Source organism: Rhineura floridana, chromosome 7 (assembly GCF_030035675.1).
Source record: "Rhineura floridana isolate rRhiFlo1 chromosome 7, rRhiFlo1.hap2, whole genome shotgun sequence".
In the NCBI taxonomy this organism is placed as follows: domain Eukaryota; kingdom Metazoa; phylum Chordata; class Lepidosauria; order Squamata; family Rhineuridae; genus Rhineura; species Rhineura floridana.
This window is the reverse complement of record NC_084486.1, coordinates 51,094,428-51,100,225: the sequence shown is the minus strand read 5'-3', so window position 1 is coordinate 51,100,225 and position 5,798 is coordinate 51,094,428.

The window sequence follows — 5,798 nt, the reverse complement described above, 5'->3', positions numbered from 1 at the left end:
CAAGGACAGTGAAATGTACCATTTTGTGCTGTATCCTGTCTCTAGTCTTACTCATCCTTATGTGAATCAGTTACTCACAGAGGGAAAAAAGTGTGCCACTGGTGTTATAAATCTTACCTTTTTAACGAAGGATTTAGCAGTCTCTAAGAGAGCCGTGACATCTTGCTTTATCAGATATAAAGCAGCTCCATTCTGGGAATGTAGTGTCAGAAAAAGTTTAGACATGTTCACTCAGCAAAAAGTTTTTAGCTGCCTCTAGATCTTTTGTGAGAGCCAGTATGGTGTAGTGGTTGAGGTGTTGGACTACGACCTGGGAGACCAGGGTTCAAATCCCCACATAGCCATGAAGCTCATTGGGTGACCTTGGGCCAGTCACTGCCTCTCAGCCTCATGAAAACCCTATTCATAGGGTTGCCATCAGTCGGAATCGACTTGAAGGCAGTACACATGTTTTGTTATTCAGAAAACAGCCAAAGTAGCTTTGCTTTCTTATCCCCTATGGCAAACAAATACTTATGAAGGAAAATGATCTGTGGGTCCTGCCTGTCAAGGTATACATACAATTGTGCATCTATGTTAAATTCTAGGGATATGAAATTGTTGGGAATCATGGAACATGCTGCCCAATGAAGTTAGACAGGCTCCAACAATGTACATATTTCATTGAATGCTAAAATCTTGTTTATTTTTGCAGGCTTTCCAAAATGCATGTGTTTATTCATGGGTCGTATCTGATGTTTTATTATTATTGCTGTTTATTGCTATGGTATTTGTGATGTTTAGCAGTTTGTAAGTATTCCCAATAATAAATAAATAATGCCTGGGTGCCATATGACAACAGACCTAAGTGTAACTAACCGTTCTACCTGATAACACAAGGTTTTCAGGTAGCACATGCTTGGTTGACTCGGTCAGCCGAGTTAGGATGTAACACATCAAAACTGCCTGTCTATTTCAGAAGGTGCTGTATCCAGCTGTGCTGCCTCCAAAGGACAGGTGACATGTGGTCTTAAACAAACAAAGAGCTTGTGGGATTCCATGGAAGACAACTGGAAGAAAATAGAAGAGAAGTGAGATAAACTGACATCAGAGAAGATGAAACAAAAAGGAAGTGGAGAGAAAAATCAGACAGAGCATGATAAGCTTAGTAACTTATGCGGTTGTAAACAAGAGGTGCTTTTATGGGTGCCAGAGAAAGTAAGCCATTTTGCCTAACTTCAGAAGCATAAAATAAACAAGCGCATTCCCCCAATCCAGCAACTCCCATACTGAGTTGATAAGAGACAGGAATGCATGTCCCTAATAAGGCAACTAGTCATATACAACACAATCAATTAGAGTTGGAGCATAGTCTTTTGGAGGGCCAACTTTTGTTAAGCTTTCTGGTTACACATAATCCCTCATCAGGCAGAATGGTAGTTTAAATCTCAGGTAATGTTATATATTATGAAGACTTCTGTGTAACAGAGAAAGTGTGCATGGCCTTACACCAACAGATGTTAGTGAAATAAAATAGACTGCTTTTTTATGTTGCATGTCTTAATCTCTAAGACCAAGATGGTGATTATCTATTTCACTAAAAGGATGATCATAAAATATTATGAAAGATATTTGGTGAAAAGGAAATAGGGATGCATCTTTCTTAATGACACTGAAATATGACGTTTGTGAACAGAGGTAAGTTTCGCTGTGTTCCATAGGGCTTATTGCCAAGTAAAAGCATTTTAATTCTGTCTGGTGTATACAACACAACATCATGAGCAATATATACTGTCACCTATATATATTGCGATGTTCTTTTTCTTTTCTTTTTTCTGTTGCAAGGGAAGAAGGGTTAAAGTAGGAGGGAAATATTCCAGTTACAATCTATATTGATCTCATTGTTGTACTGTCTGGAAAACTGTAATAAATCTCAAGAATCTCCCTATTGTTAGGCACAGAGTACAATACATCCTTAAATGTCTTTAGTGTTGTCACTGATTGCCGATTGGGGTAATCTTTAGACTGAGGCTTTGATGATGAGAGACTGGAGAAAAGCTGTTGGCCAAAGTGAAGCCAAGTCCTAAAAACCCAGCCACCAGCATGTAGAGTTGTGTTAAAAAGGTATTGCTCAAGGCAATCACTCCAGGTAGATGTCCACCCAGGGCAACAATCAGCATCTCTTTTGTGACAGGATTCCCTGTTAACAAAACTTCTGTCAAAAGAGTTACTCTGTTACCCAGATGTATTTCTATTAAGGCATCTGCATGAACACTTCCAGATGAGATTTTTTTGGTTTATAATCTATATAACTCACCTTTCATCAATAAAGACTCCAGGGAGGGATACGGAAAATGAAATAAAATGAAACAATCGCAGTCATAAAAAAAGCAGCAATGAAACCATCTACTACAAAAAGAACCAGCTAAAACAACAGAGCAGGCACATATATGGCAAAACCAGGATTCTAAGCTTAGAAAGATTTCAGATGATGCTACAAAAAAGGCCAAGATGATATTTCATTTCGGTAGTCACAGTCTGCTACAGCACAACTGATGCTGAATGTAAATATGGGCCAGTAGCATTTGAGGCCTTAGGAATGCCTGATCTGTATGTCAAAAATAGTAAAGAGATTTGAGTGAAATATGAGGTGAGGCAGTGTTCACTTCCAAACAGAAAACACTCGTGTGTCGGTACTAGAAAGTAGCATTAAACTCTAATGTCACAGTGCCTCATGCATGCACTCGCAGTACCCATCACATTTGATGCTTTGTTCATGGGTATCCCACTATTTTCAATATTGAAACTCTTAATGTAACAAGCCTGTAAGAATAAATGTGGTTCTATTATTTTCTACTCTACTTTGTTATCAAATATTATCAAACATTCACAACCACTAATTCACAGATAGATAGATAGATAACACATGTGTGTGATATATATATAGCACCGTATACCATCTATAAATTCACGGAATGGTGTAGCTATTGACATATAGGGGGGGGAAAGCTCTTTTACCACTTTAAAAATAACTTAAATAAAAGAATCACACTAGAAGAGCAAGATGAAATAACTGGTTGTAGATCTGGTTAAACAAATAACTGGCATAATTTCTGGACTCTTTGGTTGGTTAAGGAGCAATCAAAACCCAAGATCAGCCAGGATGAGGGGGGGTTGGAATAGGCGCGTTTCCAGCTGAGCTCAGCCAGAGCAACATCAGCTGAAGTTCCCCATCCTGGCTTAGGTAAGTCCTGAAAAAGGGGAGTTCCAGGGGCAGGGCAGGGGACATTTACCCCTATTCCAAACTCCTTTCAGCTTGGTCACATGACCCAGAGGACGTTACACTGGCAAAAAGGGTGGTGTGATTCAAACTCTGTTTTAAAGGCTTGTTTTCCTCTGCCAGGTTCAGCTGCTGGCATAGCCAGCAGTAGCCACACTCCTGAAAGGAGTTTGGAATACAGGAAAGTTACTTTGGCTTAATTTAGGCTGGTGTAAATTACGCTGCCTTCCTACAGTTTCGATTGCTCTGCCTACTTACGCAAGTGTGTTTTTAAAAACATCTGAGCATTTAACACCCCCCCCCTTTCTTACAGTAAAATGGAGCTCTGAGCGATATCCCATCTGGATTACTAACCAGATAGGTCTGCGAACAAAAGCAAACAAAGAGGTTTGGAAAATAACTAGTACAATGGAAACCTTCAGTGGGAAATCCCATTGATTTCAAAGAATATTTCCACGTGAGCTTGGTTAGACAGGGTGCATTTGGAAATGGTCAGTTCTGAACATTGTTATCTAAAATGCCCTGGTGGTATGATAGGGTTCTATCAATGTGGTTGCTAAGTAGTTTATGTATAATTCATGCATCACTTCCATGGCTCATATTAAATTAAATGGATACCAGAAATGGTCATCGTGCAAAGAACCACAAAGAAAGAGAACAAAAAATCCCTAAATGTTGAGAGAAAATTTATTTTTTGGAAACTTCTAATGTATTGGGCCTTCATCAGGGGATAAAAATGTCTGCAGAGATCTCTAATAGCAAAAATGCTTAAATTTTAATGGCAGCTACTAATGGTAATTCCCTGTTTACAAGGTTCTACTGATTATAGTACAAGTCATTTGAATACATAAGCCTGGGGAGACTGTAAACTTTTGTGTGCAACTGAGTTGAATATTTATCAATATGATGCTAGATGTACTGCCTTCAAGTCGATTCCGACTTATGAACAGGGTTTTCATGAGGCTGAGAGGCAGTGACTGGCCCAAGGTCACCCAGTGAGCTTCATGGCTGTGTGGGGATTCGAACAGTGGTCTCCCAGGTCGTAATATACATTATATACACCTTAACCACTATACCACACTGGCTCTCATTTATCAATATCCTTTCCCTTCGGCTCCAGCTTGCAGATTTGTGGTATGGTTTACAGAACTGTTGACACTTATTTATTAAATTTATATCCCACCCTTTCTCCCAGTAAGAGCCCAGAGCCGCAAACAAAAACACTAAAAGCACTCTAAAACATCTTAAAAATAGACTTTAAAACATAATAAAACAGAACATCTTTAAAAACATAATAAAACAAAATATATTTATAAACTTTTAAAGCTTTAAAAACACCTTACAAAGCAATTCCAACACAGATGTAGACTGTGCTTAAAAGAAACTTCATTCTCTAGTCTCGACCAATTCCACAGGCAGCTACAGAGAGAATAAAGTTTGTTACAAACAGATACTACTTAACTAACTTCCCAATTGCATGCAAGTTTTCTCTGAAGCAAGTACCACTCTCAGGGGAGTCAACACAGGATTGCATCATAATTTTTGTACTTTCCCCCTATTTTAATTTGTACCCCACCCTATGCTTTGTGCAATATCTTGCCTGATGAAGATTTCTGGAGAACTTAAAAGCTTGCCACACTACTTTCACATTTTGGTTGGTCCTAATAAAAGTATTGCCCAACGGTGGATTTGGGAGGGATTTTCTTCTGTTTATGGACGTTCACAGCTTCATGTCACTTCTACCTTTGCTTTTCAAAGGATTGCAGTCATCTTTAGAGGTTAGGAGTACTGCATGATTGGGATGCTTGCATACACTCATCCCAAGAGAGAGTGACCCAATATAAGGGATCCAATATAAGGTTATTTCCATTTATAATTTCTACCTGCGACTCCCACAGCTTAACCACAGCCCAGTCCAGGAATCACTAAAATGTAATGAGCTGTATCCAGTTAAATCAATCTCAGAGCAGACCCACACAAACCAGTGGACTTGGCAAACTTCAGTCCATTGATTTCAGTGTATCTACTCTGAGACAAATAATTGGGTGTTAGAACAAATTAAACCAGAACTCTCACTAGAAGCTAAAATGATGAAACTGAGGTTATCATACTTTGGACACATAATGAGAAGACATGATTCATTAGAAAAGATAATAATGCTGGGGAAAACAGAAGGGAGTAGAAAAAGAGGAAGGCCAAACAAGAGATGGATTGATTCCATAAAAGAAGCCACAGATCTGAACTTACAAGATCTGAACAGGGTGGTTCATGACAGATGCTCTTGGAGGTCACTGATTCATAGGGTCGCCATAAGTCATGGTCGGCTTGGAGGCACATAACAACAACTCTGAGTATGCCTTAGCTGGATCCATCCCACAGAGTGCAGTGGAGCATAGACACAGTGCTTTTTCGTAGCTACCAAATAACTAGCTACCTGCCTATCCCCGCAAATCTGCACTTCAGGGCAGTGGTCCTAGGTCAGGAGGTCTGAGCCTCCTTTTCAGAACTTCAGATCCCTACTGGCCATTTTTATTTCTTA